The following is a 16497-nucleotide window of genomic DNA, read 5'->3' as shown; positions in this document are numbered from 1 at the left end:
GCAGCTGCGAGTGGACGTCTCGGTGAGCACCCAAGCTTGAGATTGAGCAAAGCAGCCTTTTGTGTGGCTGGACCGGAGCGCGAGCCCGGTGAGCTGAACTGAGCTGAGCTGTGCTGAGCGGGGGATAATCGTGAACGATCGACTCTCCAGAAAGACAACGGCCAAGTGTGGTGACAATGCTTCCTCTCAACCTCCAGAATTTCCCCCTAATTTCCTAAGAAAATAAGTGAGGGGAAGTCATTCTTCAGAACGGGGAATTCTTTAGATTCATTCTTAAGGAAATCAAGTGGCCCCAACAACAAGTAATTAACAAAAGCCATTGAGAACGTCAGAGGCATAGCCTTGGTGATGTATGTGCCCGCGCGCGTGCACACACACACACACACACACACACACACACACACACGGCACAGCGGAACAAAACAAAACAGAAAATAAAGTTCTAAAGACCTTGAGTCAGGCAAACTATGCACCGGTTAATGTATTCAACATGAAATAATTGCATAGGACCGCTGTGATGCGATATTGTACAAGAGACAGGACCCTGTTAGCAAAACTCACCAAGGGACGGTCTCAGAAAACAATGAAGGGGAAATTAGCACTCTCTCCATAAAAAGGAGAAACTGGTTATTAAGAAGCACAAAGATGCTGGCAGGGGCATCAGACTAGTTAGAATAAAGAGGCTCACACCTCGGGAGGGATCAGTAATAGGTGATAGGATCCTATAGTCAGTGTCTGACCGGACAAGTTGTACTAATACATAAATCACTAAACGTCTTCATCCTTTGCTTTAATCTATTTACCCACATATGGACGAGAGATTTGAAAAGCACTCACCCCTAAAGGACTTTGTCCGGAAATTGATAAATGCTTTCGTCTGATGCAGGAGGGTTGTATGGAGCCAATGTGTGGGTTTGGACAAAAGGCCAACCAATAACCACGAGGTCCATGTAGACAGCGGACTTTAGTCTACATGACCCTGTTTCAGAAGCAACGTTGTCAGGATCAGGGAAACCTAGGCCTCTGGAGGCTTTTAGGGTAAGGAAAAAGAGAGCACGTTGTAATAGTCTTTAAATAACGTGTGTGGATTTCCCATGCTAAACTCTAAAAGAGGTCTGTCTTGAAAATGCTGATAGCTTTATGTATGTCATTAACTGTTGTGAAGTTTGTGCAAAGACAAGCTTGGGTATTTAACTGAAGAACTTTTATTGTAATCCCTGTCTTTTAACACTGGCTTTTGCCGTGGAGAAGAGATTCAGCTGTAAAGCGTGCTTTGAAGTTCAGGTAGTCAACTCCAAGACAAAAGGAAACTAGACACAAATCAACCCATAGCACGGGTGTAATTAATGCCCCCTTCCACTTCAGGAAGACTTTGCAGGTAGACCCTTTGTTCCTCTGAAGGCCCTGCTGAGGTGCAGTAGACACGGGTTTATTTAATCAATTAATTTGTATATTCATCCTTTGAGATAATTGTCAGGTAGCCGCTCGCCTACCTGAAGAATTTTTGGGGTATAGTAATCCACTTGTGTTTGGTATCGATTTTGTAATAAAAAGTGGAGGAATAAGAAATGAAGACATTGAGAGATGCTCTCAATTCCGTACCACCTGCCATCCGACATGGAGGATGCCTGGGGAAACACTGCTGAAAGAGACAGTCTTAACTTATGCTGTTCAAGAGTTAAAACAACCTGCCATCCCTCCTGACCTCCCCCACGTGGTTCCTAACTCAGGAGAACAAAAAGGTGCATCCCTCTTAAAGGTAGGTTATGTAAGGCAAACGCCTAGTAAGTGTGGATGAGAATGAATGTTACTTTACATGTGTGAATGGCTTGCTCAATCCAGTGAAAGAAGTAAATAGAAAGGATTCACCCAGAACCACAAAGAAATGTAAACCAAAGCCAAAAAATTGGAAATTTATGGCAGCTCATATAAATAATTTTAATTAAGGTAATTCCCAAACCAATGGAACCCCTAAGCCATGCATCTTCTGAGAAAAATAGGTTCACACTTTTAAAAAATTACATACCGTTTTGCTCCAAAAAGCAAATGAAATATTCAACACATTAAGGTTTCTGTCATAATCCTAGACATCGGGCCTTCATGCCTGAGGTTAAAATTGTATTTGCCAGTCATGTGGTCTACAGTATCCAGTGACTCTTACAGGCCAAATCGCCATTAGATTTACCCAGATACTTTGATATTCTTGACAGGTGTTCATAGGCTCACATTGCAATGTATTTTCCTCACATTGAAAAGTAAATCATTGCATATGAAATCAATCTATGAAATTTCGAGAAAACTCAGTGATAGTGGTGAGTCTTCATTTGTTGATGGTTTTATGGATTTGGTTGGAAAAGTTCAGTTCAACACTTACCCATGTATTTTGAGCAATGATGGGCCATGAAGTCTGCTTCTATGTCATCAAAATAGAGAAGATGCGCTGAAAACCGTGTTGAGGTCAGTAGTTTTCATTCAGGAGTTTATTTATGGAGCCCAGTAGGGAAATACAGTCTGGATTCGTCGGGGAGATGAACAAGGCATCCTCCCTTCTGGTGACAGAGGGGAGACCAGCCCCAGAGGAGGACCCTCCCCGAGAGAAACTTTTCCAGATAAAGAAAATGCATGAAACCCTCCCTTACATAGGCCAGCCAATCTCTCACTGCACGGTTCTCTCTCACACAAAGGAGGGGCGCTGGATGTGTTTAAACTATTTTATTGGCATTTCCAAACAAGTCCATGCTGAACTGCATGTTTTTTTTCAAAAGCTGAGGTTTTGGTTTTTTTTAGAAAAGATTTTTCCCCATGAAGCAGCCCCATGCCTATTCTCGGGCCTTCCCCAGAGATGGTCTTCCCCTGGGGGCAGTGTGGGACCAGCTTCTCTGAAGGACTAGGCAACACTTGGACCAGGAGTGCTCTCAGCAGGTGACCCCTGCCTCCCTGGGAGCCGGGACCACCTGAATGATGCTTAAGACCAGGGATCCACCATCCTCCGGGGGTACAGACAGACTTCAAAACGTTGCAATTAAATGGGAGCTGCTGAGATTATAGGGCGATATTAACTATCATTAAGCGATTTCTGTGTGAAGAAGACGAGCAAGCCTTCCCACGCCGGCCTGAAAGGGTCCTCAGACCTGCGCGTTTACAGGGAATTTGATAAACACTTGTACTTGTTGGGGTATTTGTCTGACAGACAGACCGCATGTATCACCTTTACAAAGACATCAATGTGGCTACAAACTCGATGCTCCTGATTCCAAAGGACAAGCGCCGGCCTGTCCTGCAAAACCGCACAGCTCATCCGGAGCAGGGAGGTGCCAGCTGCCTGTCTTTCAAGAAATTAACTCCGGTTTCTTGAAATAATAAACAGAGGTTCCCGGACTTGAGAGTTCTGTTCACTCACGGTGGAGGTGAGCCTTTGATCTTTTGTTGTCACTTAAGCCTGACACGACCCTGGCAAGGGGACAGGAGGCCGCCCCCGTGGGAGGCCCGGCAGAGGGCGCTGTGCTGTGTCCACAAGGAGAGATGCTTGGATGAACCATCTGCATCTCCTCCTGCATCTGCTTGGCTGAGCCCAGTGACCTCTGACCTCACCTTGGGCTTGGGCAGGGGGCGCCCTGCCGGCGATGGTAGCCTTCCCCATCGGCAGCCTTGGGGACTATCCATCATCCAGGGAAAAGCCTGGCAGCCAGGATGCTCCCAGGTGCAGATTTGGGGCCAGAGGACGCATACTCAGGGATGAGGCTTATCACACGCACTGACTTACAACGTCCTCTGAAGCTATTTGATTACGCTTTCGAGAGAAAGTAAATCTATGTGCAGAACCACGGAGTTCTGCAGGCATCTGGAAATTTAAATTGTCAACTTCAAGATTAGCAGCAAGCACGGCTGAAAATCTATGGCCATGAGGGGTCCTAAGTAAGGTCTCGGGACAATGCGTGTCCCCTGGAAGCTGGATTACATCCTCTTACAGTATCATTTAAACCGGCCACTAGTGCAGGTTGCTTATTAAACACATGTCATGAAATCGTTGTTTTTGTTACGAATGCAGCCAACGTGGAACCGGTTTCATCGGATGACCTGGAGCAGCCATTTTTATTTTATTTCTCTTCTCTAATTAGCATTCAATTCATGCCCTCTTAATGAGATGAAAATGAAAGTTTCCACGTTGAATGTCATGTTCTCATGCTTGCCACGCCTCAGGAGTTTCCGTGAATAAACAGTGGTATCAATGGTCCTCCAGAAGGGGCTTCCTTCGGGACCGTGGAGTTTGTCGGCAAAGGTTCCCTTGCTGCCCATCTCTGGAGCTGGGAAGAGAGGTGGATGGGCCTCAGGAGGCCCCTGGCAGCCCCACTGCCTTCCGAAGCAACCCGGGGACAGTCATCTGTCACAGCCCCGACTTTCTCTTCCCAGACTCTGCTACCTTCTGCTATTTTCAGTGAAAATTAATGAAGTATATTTTCAGTCTATTAATAACCCCACTTTCACTAGAGAAAAGTTCTAGCCCAGAAGTACCAACATCACCCTGTAAATCCATGATTAATTCTGTAAAAGTCACCATTCCACCTTGGGCTCTGAGTCCCCACTAAATAGACACGTTTGGTTTGATGTCTGTCCTGCTTCAAGTGGCACAAAACCGCCTTCCAGGGGCCCCCGCCTTGTGGTGGGAAAGCTATCGTTCTTGGAATCACGTTATTAAACTCAACCAACTTTAAAACCATTTTCTTCCTTGTTGAGTCTACGTGATATTTGTATGTGATTGAAGGAAACAGAAGTATCCAGCAGCGTAAATGCAGATACGAGTCGAGATTTTGCTTTTTCATTTTCCAGCAAAGAGCTCACTCGGGAGGTCGAGGGGGCCCTGAGCACAGTGACAATGGTCTGGAGACACAGGGTTGAGTGCAGGGTGGGGTGGACGTTTCCCCCTAAAGAATAGAAAGCACATTCTTACTTTCGGAAAGCAACCTCTTACCCAGAGGCCCCGGGCTGTCCGGGAGCAGCTTGCTCAAGTCACACTCAGTATCCTAGTTTCCCTCTAAGTTCGCTCCCGGCTTGAGAAAAGCAGAAAGGTCCCATCCAGTTATTTCAAATCTGTTTCTAAAGTCTCATCAGTAAGTCAAACAGTAGTAGAAATAGCTGTCCAACCTCACTCTGTGTGTGAGGAAGAGCAGACGCTGCGAGGAAAAGGGGTGGCCTCCTTACTCCTTCCAAAGCCCCGTGTCCCTAATTTCTGCGCTGAACTGCATTGGCCACGGCGCCCGCCAGTAAAATCAGAAGGGACACGTGACGGCTGTGCCAGTGACAATTTTGCCAAAGATGAGAGTCTTCCTTCCTTTTAAGTTATAAAAGCATATTCATCCAGAGCCCTTATGAGGGCCCAACAACATTCAACGTACATGGTTCAGTGGCAAAGGCACCCTCTAATCTTCATCCAGTTACTGAGTGAACAGGCACTGACTGGGGTCAGAAGCTGGTTAGAAAATTAATACAAAGATAATCTTCTAAACAGTGGTTTTCAGCCATAGCATCATATGTCAAAACACGTTAGACGTTTCACTCGTGAGAAGTATTTTAAGGAATGAAACCTTCGATTCTTAACGCAAACGCAAGGCATTTCTCCTCCTTGGGCACAGGTGCAAGGTAAACCCAGCCACAAGGGGATCTTTGCAAAGGCAAGTGAGTTTATTTAGTCAAAAGGTGGATACATTTCCTGGGAACACTAATCTAATTAATGACTTGGCTTGACATGTACAAAATAACTGCACTTGTTATTTTCAGACTATTAAGAAGTTACCGTGAAGAAAAAAAATCAAAGGAAAGCTTTAAATCTGCCTTTCTTATCCACGTACTTAACAACTATCTACGGAGAGGGTACCAGAAGCCCACGCCCCTGTGCCAAGTGTCAGCCAAAATACAAATTTGGACACGCTGAGCCGCCTCCCCATCAGAATATAAAACCATCCAAATACACACACACACACACGCGTGCGCACACACGCTTATGGAACCATGTATGTATATCATATGAGTCTATACATGTAAATGCCAGTAGCGGTTATTTCTGAGTTGGGAATCATGGGTGTTTTTCATTTTCCTTGCTTTGTTTTCCCTTGTTCTATTACTTTCTACAAAGAATAGTTAATAGGCTAGCAGGAGAAAACAGTACGATAAATACTATTTGAAGAGTGTGGTTCTGTGCCAGTGACAACAGGGAGGCTCACGGGAGCTGAATGGACAAGGGTGATGGTCCAGAGACACAGGTGAAGAGGGGCAGCACGATCTGATGTCATTGGGGAGCCTCCCTGTGATGACCTCACGGGTCGAGCGCCTGCCGGAAAACAGTGTCAGACAGCAGGAAGATGGAAACTGGGCCTGGGGCACAAAAGGCCTGAGCGCAGAGCCAAGGAGTTTGGAGTGAGGTGAGTGGGCAATTTCTTCTTAGAATCATATTCTCTCTCCTTTATCTCTGAGTCTATTGAAGTTTTTTTTTGGTTCGTTTTCCAATTTGACTTTCAAATTTACCTTAAGTATTAAGTCCTTAGACTTAGAAGGAACAATGCTCACCAACTTCAAAATAAAATAAAAACTAAAATTCCAAAACCAAATTAAAATAGTCATCAAAAATGATCTGAACAAACTGATTTCCCTTTCTCGTGTTTAAATGTATTCTTAATGCACATAATCTTCATACACTTAGTATACTTATGCTTTCGTGTATTCTTCCTTTTCTTTCTTATATTTAAGTCTATTTTCTCTCTCTTCTCTTCCCATTGTATCCAACTATCTACTTGGACTCTGAAGGTTTTATTTTTTAATAAGCTATTTGAAGTGAAAACCCTTATATTTTAAATGTTCACAACACTAGGAACTCTTAATAAATGTTGCCCAGTAGTTACAATCAAATCCATCATAACCAAGCCCAACACTGAATGGATCTATACATAAAACAAGGCAAATAATTATCTTGGAAACGCACTTACACATAAATTGCACTAAGATACTTAATCTACGAGCCCTCTTTCTTCCAATGCCAGCACGATGACTGAATTCCAGTATAGCCATAAAAGAATGTTAGGATAAATTGAAATCACTTTCATCCGTCAAGGGATGAGCAGCACAGGGGGGAAAAAAGTGCATTTTAAGAGGAAAGTAAACAAGAAACTGGACTCTGTGGCGTTAAATGCTTTCAACTATTGAGTTTGGTTAAACAACAACAAAAAGCTCATTTAAAAAAAAAAAATTAAGAAAGTATACAGAACACACCTGCTGACATTCAAGGGCAGCTTTACTTAAGATCCAGGTCCACAGAGCAAAGATTACTGTTTCAAAGTAGAAATTCATGGTACCTTTGAGATATCTGTAAAAATCTCCCTTAGGACCTGCCCTGTGGGGTCACTCTGTCAGGAAAATTCCAGAGAAGGAGCTCCCTTAATTTGGTTGCCACTGGTGGCTTTCCTCAGCCCAGCCACCTACATCATTTTCAATCTGGTCAAGAGGTTTCTAATCCCTTTTACTTCTAGATGTTCTTAGAGGCAAATCATATATTTATACAAGCTTTATGTAGCTTTAAAACTCAATACATAATGCATGTTGAAATGAATAAGTTGCAATTATATAAAAGAATAACCTAAAAGACTTACAGGGTATTTAAATTTCGTTGTTTAATCACAAAGTACAGTGTATTTTACACTGCAATCTCATTTAAATCATATAATGAATGCAATAATGAAAATTAAAATCCCAATATACACGACTGCATGTGATTTTAATCTATGTGTGGTTTTTAAATAGTATTTCCTAAGAGTCTATTCTTTCATTTGGTGAAACTTGTTTTGGGTCTCAAAAATAAGTGTCTGGTTTCACGATGTCAGACATTTTTCTTATTAGCAGGGGACTTATCCACACCCCCTCCATAATCGCAGACTATATAAATAATAATAACTGTAATAATGGCATAGCTCGTGCTAATAACTTGTGCAACATTTCTCCCTTCATATAAAACACTGATTCTTGGAGTGGGAATAGGGATAACAAAGAAAATAGCTAAAAATAATTCCGGTAAATAAAGAAATAGATTCAGACCAAATTAATAAATTAGGAAGTAAATTTCTGGTAGTTTGCATTGAGATCATGTATCTTTCCCTTGTATGTCTGGTTTCTTATTATCACTATTTTAGCCACCCTAATCCCAGAAAACCAGGAATTACAATCTTGAGCATAAAAAAATCAACACCAGCAAGCTTTTGGGGACACAAGTGACCTGTCCATCCACACCCCTGTAGAAATGAAGCCATTCAGGGCCGTATTTATCCATCTGTTCATTATACATCATTAACTGAACACCTATTCTGTTCAAACCGTTTTCATAGACATCATGGAAAACTGAGGACATCCCGTCTACGTGAGCATAAAATAAGCTGCTTGTGTCAAAGAATGAACCCTAACTGCGCTCTTGATAATCAAGTTATACAACTTTCAATATTTTTCAGGGACAGAGGAAGGCTGTGTCATAAATCCATGGTGTGCCAATTTTGAGAAATAACATGATGGGATTTTTCTTTTAATCTTTTACTGTTTTTATTTTTCTTCTCTTTTAGGTACACGTAGCATCCAACCATTCAGAACAAATTTTCTCTCTTTTCTTCATCTTCAAAGAATAAATAATTTTCTTTCTACAATTAGACTTGACTTTCCAAGCCCAGAAAGGATTCAGAGTCATTTCACAGGCTCCGGGATGAACGTGGGTGGATCCGCACTTCGTTCGCATCCTCTGCCACGTCCACTCGTGGTTCCACCCAGCCAGCTGCAGGACCCCAGCACAGTAGGTGCTCGCAGAGGTGTGATGCAAAGGTACAATGTGACACCAAAACCGCCGGTGCAGGAAAGCCCCTCCGCTCCTTCCTGTGTTTCTTGCCGTGGTTATTGGCAACATCAAGGCCATTTTGGAGAAAAAAGCAGAATGAACACTTCAGATCATACAGTGACGCAGACGCATAAGATTTTCAGTGTTAACTACACACCAGGCTGATGCATCCAGTGAGGTTACGTTTTTGTTTTCTGTTTGTTTATTTTTTGTTTTAAGAATATCAGGGGCTGGGGGGAGAGGGGAAGAGGGTGGTCCTGGGTCACTTGGACGAGGGACGGGGCATAAATAACAAAGCCTCCTGTGCACCTCGTCCCTCCCCTGCTCAATACAAGGGACAGAGGAGAGACAGCACAACCTCAGATCATTTCCGTAAGCTGGAGAAGAGGGAAGAAAATAAAAGTTTGACAGGAATTTATAAACACAGCGTTGGTTAAGTATATCATCACTCATAATACCATTAAATCTATTTCAATAAAAAAAAAAACATGCTCTCCTTATTCTAGGAATTCTTTGTGAAAGGAAAACATTATGTGAAAAATAAAGTGTTATTGCAAACACAGTTAAAATCTGGAGTGAGGTTTTGAATAAACAAATTAAATTGCAATGGAATATAGCGTGCCTCCGAGCCATTTCTTGACAAAACAGTCATCTTATTTACACGCTTCACAATACCCCACCATGGATGTTGAAGGAAAAAAATAAGGAGAAAAATAATTAGCATATTAATCTTTTTTATGCCGCCATCTTTCAGATCCAGAAGACCATGGTGTAATTTAAATCTAAACGCTTTCCTGCCATTAGAATTCATTTTGGATGGGTCAATTGTTCCATAATAAAGGGATAGAAGGTGTACTTCATGCAAGAGATTTATGTTTGCCATTTGTTCATATTCATGTGCTACTGAATACCTCAATTCAAATGGTGATGGCTGTTCCTATCAGCCGGGCGCCAGCCACACAGATCACTAACCGGCAGCAATGAATTTCATTTGCAGGACAAAAAATACGGCGAAATTAACTCCAACAGTTTATTGATTTTTTGCTTAACAGAAGCCAGTATAACAGCTCTATTGCCCTCATAATGATTAGTGACAAAAGTTTAATTAAGCAATTATGAAGCCAATAATAGAGTTGTCTGGCCCGCACAGCTCCCGTCCGCGCAGGACTTATCTCTCTCCGGCACATCAGAGCAGCTGGAATGTGCTTGAGGAGATTAATGCCGGAGAACACAGATGCCTACTTTAATTCTGCTTCGTGATGCCATTTGAATGGAGACGGGAACACAAGCTCCCCTTTATCAAATTACAAGTCCGCTTTTCATGAATATGTAGTTTAAAAAAAAATCGAGTTGTGGCTTCAAGGTGTAATTATAAAGACATACAACAAAAATGACACACAATTCTGTCTTAGTAATCCTTGCTATGAAATATGCATGGTAATGTATTACTGAATAAAGACTTAACAACGTTCTAAGAGGCTTTGCCATTGTACCGTTATCCAAACAATTGGCAGCCTTTTCCAAATGTTATGGGAGATATTGTCTGACCTTACATCTTTGCTTTTTTTCCTCTTAAATGTATTGTTTCAAGCTTATGGCATCGTTATTTGTCCAGAATGCCATGAAACCCTTCTTATCTGTTTGTAAGAATTCCCAATTTATTATGTAGGCTTAAATATGTTAATGTAAAAACCTGCGCTCCTGGCCGGCATTAATCATTTCATAAAAGATACACTCTTTCCCGGGAACCTGCAAATCTGGAGACCAGGAGGCATCTCCCATCCTGACACTTCTGCAGTCACCGCCTGCAAGAATCTTGCTTCGTGCACATTCAAAACACCTTCACTCCAGAGGAAGAATGGTTTCCTTTCTGCCTCTGAAGGAGCAACTGCTCTTGACCGTTTCTCTAGCCTTTTTCTCTTTCTCCAGAAAAAGAAAAGGCCATGCCGTCTCCCTAAAGAAAGGAGTCATTTACCCCTCCTCCGCCCTGTAAAGACTCGTTATAAAGGTAGAAGTAAAAAGACAAATACGTACGTAGGTAAATACAGAGTGCTACAAGTCGTGTTTTCAGACTTTACATGTGACAACCTGCATTGCTACATTGCATTTAAGAAAACAGAAAATTTGCCAGTGGGCTTTTGTCACTAACAAAATGTGCCTTATCCCAGTGATGGTGAGTTATTTTATAAAAATCCCCTGAAAAGAGATTTGTCTTTTTGGAAGTGCCGGGAACAGCTGCTTCGGTACACAGGCAGCAGCTGGAGGAAAGTCAGCGAAAGGTTTCCCGGCAGCCTTTGGACCTCCCACTGCCGGCTTCTTCCCCCGCAGCTGCCTGGGTGGACGGCCTCCGTCCCGGTGACACGCCTGGGCATCCCCGGGAGAGCTCGGCAAAGTGTCCGGGTCCCAGCCGTCTCCCCCCAGTCCCCTCCCGAGCTCGGGGCCGTGGCACTGTACACAGGGGGCACCCACCCAAGCTGCAGGGCAATGAGGGTGTGCCCGAGCTCCCCGGAGTATTAGAGCAAATTCATCCTCAGGGTTTTCTCTTCGCATCAGCGCAAGTCACTTTCATGTGCGGCAATGATCAAGGTTACTGAGGAGGGATCACATTTGTTTATTTGTTGGCAAACCCCGTCCAGGTATAAATGGGAAGAGAATCTTGCTAGTGGCTGCTGCGAAGGGCACCCCGAACCCTGAGGGGACACGCTTCCCCACCTCCTCACTGAGGACAGAGCCTGCAGCCCGAGGTGAGTCTAAGTGATTTCAACCTCCCGGAAGTTAAAGCAACTTTGGAAGCTGCACGGGTCAGTGTGATGCTTCCTGCCACCTTCAGAGAGAACTGTCTCTGTCTGTCCTGGCAATTCGAAAGGTCCAGGGGAAATGTGGGCAGCGCAAAATCGACGTCTTAACTTTTCACCTTCTCTCAGCTATTAATGAGGAGGGTGTTCCCTCCATTTCCACTCCAATTGCTACCCAAGAAGATGACTTTTAGACCGTCTCTAATGCTTGCTCCATCCCCACCCTACCAGACAAGAATACTGAAAGACTTAACTGACAAAAAGTGTATTTTTTTTAAAAAAAACTAACCCCCTGACGTTCATTAAAGTTGGTTCCACCTGTAAAGTACTGAAAGAAAATCCCAGGATATTAGAAAGAAAATGTTGTTCTTCTGTGTGGTTAATTGCTAGAATTTTCAAAATCGGCCCCATGATGGATGGTTGAGTCTTTGAAAGCCTAGCAGGGCCCTTTCTTAAAGAAAAGGAAATGAGAGTGTCCCATGCTGTCCACATGAAGGCCTTCCCCCAGGACAATTATTAATAGTACCTTACATGGATGAATTTTAGGGACAAAGCTTAAATTAGAATAAGCTTTGAAAGCCTGCCTAGTCAAAATAATTGTGGCTACGTTTTCATCTTTCTCAAAAATCAGAATATCAAGACTGAATTGTCCTTCGATGTCTGTAACTTTCACACAGCTTCCAGTGGCTGGCTTCATCTGTTTGTTGGATTTTGAAAGATAAAATAATATATCTGCTTTCCTGAAGTCTAATCTACAGAGCGGAAGATCAAACTTTCCATGCTTTCTGAAGCTTCTGTGGGGTGGGATGGCCTTCCCTTCAACACAGTTTGCTTGCATGGAACTGCTCTCCTTGTCCCCCCAGAATAAATGTTTAACCGTTTGATAATTAGCCCAACCCTACTCGTGACAAGTTGTGAATTGTTAAAATGCAGAGTGCCATCTTAATTCTTCTTTCTTGAGAGGCCTAACAATAATTTACTTGTTCTGGAGATACAAAATGATGTCAGTAATTAAGTCAAGAAAGATCTCACGTGAGCAGGTTATTTTGCCAACAATGCAGTGCCTGTGATGTGGAATTTGCTGGGGGCGTTTTATGAACAAACGCAGCGTCCTGCACACAATGGTGAGGCAGCCAGGCCCTTCACAAAGTGCAACTGAGCACACACCCCAGTCAGACATCAGGACGTCGGAGCACAATTAAAAACCCGGGCGCATCCATTTCAAAATGAAATTGCCTGTCGTGTGATAAAATTGTTCTTTCTTCCCGATGCATCTGTTTCTCTCTGATTTAGCTGGGAAATAGTGTGAAGGCCTTCTATCCCACGGCTGGAATTAACAAAGAGCTCTTTTTGGCATTCTGGGTGTGAGCAAGACATCTATCTAGCTAACTTGTTCCGTGCCTCAAGACTGCCTGCATGGTTTCATCCTTCTTGCATCTTTTTACATATATTTTTTGTTTGAGGTTTGGGGTTGCCAAGTGGTGATTAATGGCAATTTGCCCTTATTAGCAAAGGCTTCTAAAAGCAGAATGACAGTTTCCATTTTACATATTCAATCCATCACTTTGCCAGATGAATGCAAAACCATTCACCTTTGCATATTCACTGAATTTTGCACTGCGTGGCTCGAACGGTAAGATAAGCTTTAAATCTGCAAATTAAATATTAGGTGCCCCCATAGTAATACATTAAGCATGACTGGCTCAGGGAATGCCGGTGAGGATGTGACACAAATGATATCAATCCCATATACTTGTTCTGAGGTTTGCTCTCCCATATTTTATTGTGGAGACTAGCAGATGAAAAATATAACTGTTTGCTAATAGGACTCCCATCGTGTTCTGGGGGCTGATTTTCCGTTTTCCGTAACTCACCGTGATTACTTTTTTAGAAGCGTTCACTTTCCAGCTGATCCTCCTCTAGTTAGGCAGCATTAATGACACTTCAGTCATCCTGGCTTTCAAGCCGAGTCCTTCCACAGCGAACAGAGAGTTGACATTTCCTGACATTTTCCCAACTAATTACAGGACAAATAATTAAGCATGTTCTCGTATGTAACAAATGAAGGCAAAAGCCGTCTGTCAGGGTGGGTGATTGATGACACTCCGGGAGACTTTATCTGATGGGTCCTGCCATGCGATGGAGGGGAAGCAAATTTATTAGAATGAACAATGCAAATTCTGAGTCATCTTATCCAGTTACGCGCCAAAGCAATATCCATGTCAAGGTGAATGTGACAATGAAAGCAAAATATTTGCATTTTGTGGAGCAGGTTGAAGGGGAAATCAGAGGGAGAAGATGACAGGCCTAATTATTTTGGCTCATACAGGCTAGGACAGCTGTTTCTGGTGTCCTGAACAAGGCTGTCACAGAGGTAACTAAATAGGTCTGCATATAAGTCTGTATCCAACACTACTGAGATGTCTACCACTAATGACCAACGCTAATGTTACTGCCATCCCAGAAAAACAGAAAATGTGTCACCGTGCACCCTCTGTATGGCAGTCAACATTTCGCAACATAATTACTTGTTAGTGAATTAATTCCTATCTGTCAGTATCTATGCCAGTGTCATTTTTAGACCATTACAAAATTATGCCATCACTATAGCAACTGCAAGCACAGTTAAAAGGCAAAAGAGTTCAGATACCCAGGAAAAGTGCCTAGTTAGGCAGGAGATAATAATGTAAAACCCAAGTCCTTGCGCACATGCCTACCATCCTAATTTTCCTTATCTGGATTACGTGTTTGATCAATGGTGATGAAACAGTAATTCCAGGTTTCCAATTTTAATCCGCGATTAACATTTTCTGTAATTAAAACCTGTCTGCCGGAGCATCTCTCTGAAAGGAGGAATGTCCCCGAACTCGAGTCAATTAATTGGGTGCTAAAGAGAGCCAGGGGATGCGCGTCCCAGCCAGGAGCTGTGTGCACACGGGAACAGGCACGGAAGCATCACGCGGGCCGCCCCTCTCCCGCCCGTCCACTGAGTCTGTATTTGGATTCTTCCCTGATTCCTTCTGCTTTTCTTTGTGCACGGTTCCTATGCTCCTCAGCGGCCATACTGGGCTTTCAGCCTCATCCCTGCTTAGCAATTCAAGATGCCATCACATTAGTGCAACCACTCCTCACTTTATTCAAATCAAGAACCTACAGGATTCAGATACTGTCTGCTCTAAGAGCAATCGGCAACCTTTAAGACCCTAAATGCCCCTGGAGAAATACATTTTAAGACAGAGAAAGAGAGAGAGAGAGAAAAGATATTCTGTAACCGAAACGTTAATTTTTTTAAAAACCCTTTGAATTTTAAATAGGAAAGTAGAAAATGTAAAATATCTTATAGAAAACTGAATCTATGGCCATTGATTTTTTTTTTTTAATTTAATTAATTAAAATGTTACCAGGCTGGGAATGAACAGCTCCACTAAGCTGCCTGCATAAACTCACCATGTTTGTCTGGAAAACAAGGTCACTTTTGTTAAGTGCGAATCTTTCACTGGTAAATCTGGAGACGTATGGCAGACATATAACTTAAAATGGCATCTTTGGGCCCCCACGATTCAGTGTAAAGTTTACGTAAAGAAGAGAGAATTTAAAAATCAGGAAGGTACAAATCAAGTAAGAGGTCCTTTAGATACCACATCCTTTTAATCGACACCCTAATTGTTTCCTACTGTACCGGCTTATTTTGATTACCCTCTAATGCGATGGGAAGGCAGGGTGGATTGGGATGTGTTTACGCATGTATTATTTGGTGGACTGTTAATGATACAGATGGGGAGAGACAGATGGGGGAGGGTAAGGACCGTGTTAATAAAAGTGCCAAAGGCAACTCTCTAAGCAGGTAAAGAAGGAATTAGACAAAGTGAGCAGCGTTCACTGCTCAGGTAAACATGCACGGAGGTTGGTGCCCGTCAGGATAAAAGACATAAGTAATGTTCTGTCTCCCGATACCTTAAAGTACATTATTCATCTTGAGCTCACTAATGTCCTTTCGGCAGAATGTCGCGTCGCTTTGCCACCTGTGACATTTCGGGCAGATCACCAGCACTAAGGACATTCCTGTTAACCAGGTGAGAGCCTGACTTTCAGGGCCGTCTATTCTAAGGGAAGAAGGGAGAGGTTTGATCGGGGTTCTACTTACCAAGGGGAAGCCAGCAGTGAATCCCGAATGGGCAGAAATCAATAATTTCCCCGGAAGGGTCTCTTGGAGCACTCCCTTCTGACAGAGACATCGACAGCGCTTAATACAAAGGCAACAAAGAATCCCAAGGTCTGTTTTGAAATAGCACCTGATTCTGCATTTTCTGTGGACAGTTCGCAACTCTCAAGGCAGCAGCCTGCCTTCCTAACCCCAGGCCACCCAGCACTGAAACCAGGAGTGTGGGCTTCCATGTGTCTGAAATTTATTTTGCTTAAATTCCACGCAGAGTGAGTCATCCCAAACCCATCAATTTTAAGCAAAAATATCTACGATCTGTCACTTGTGGAAGAATAGTTGACGATGGACATCAAGACAGTGGACTTGGTCATCTACTCTGATTACGCAGTGGGAGTTTAGCCATGTAAATAAAGCCATATCCTGATAGAAATTATATACAAATTTGATACAAGGCTCCAATGAGATAGTTTCTGTCTAATGATCCTAGTCAATCTAATTAATGTATTCTGCTACATTACGTTTTAAGAAGTGACCATTGTGTAATACACTTTGAAATATGCACAAGCTAATGGGATAAGATACAAAAATTACTATGCTGACAGTAAATCATATTACATTCCTAATAAGCATTAACTAGATAACTAGGTCAAAGCAGTATTATCTTAATTGATTTTTCAAAA

Source organism: Phocoena phocoena, chromosome 3, assembly GCF_963924675.1.
Source record: "Phocoena phocoena chromosome 3, mPhoPho1.1, whole genome shotgun sequence".
NCBI lineage: Eukaryota > Metazoa > Chordata > Mammalia > Artiodactyla > Phocoenidae > Phocoena > Phocoena phocoena.
The sequence above is the reverse complement of the archived record's forward strand: the minus strand, read 5'-3'. Positions refer to the sequence as shown.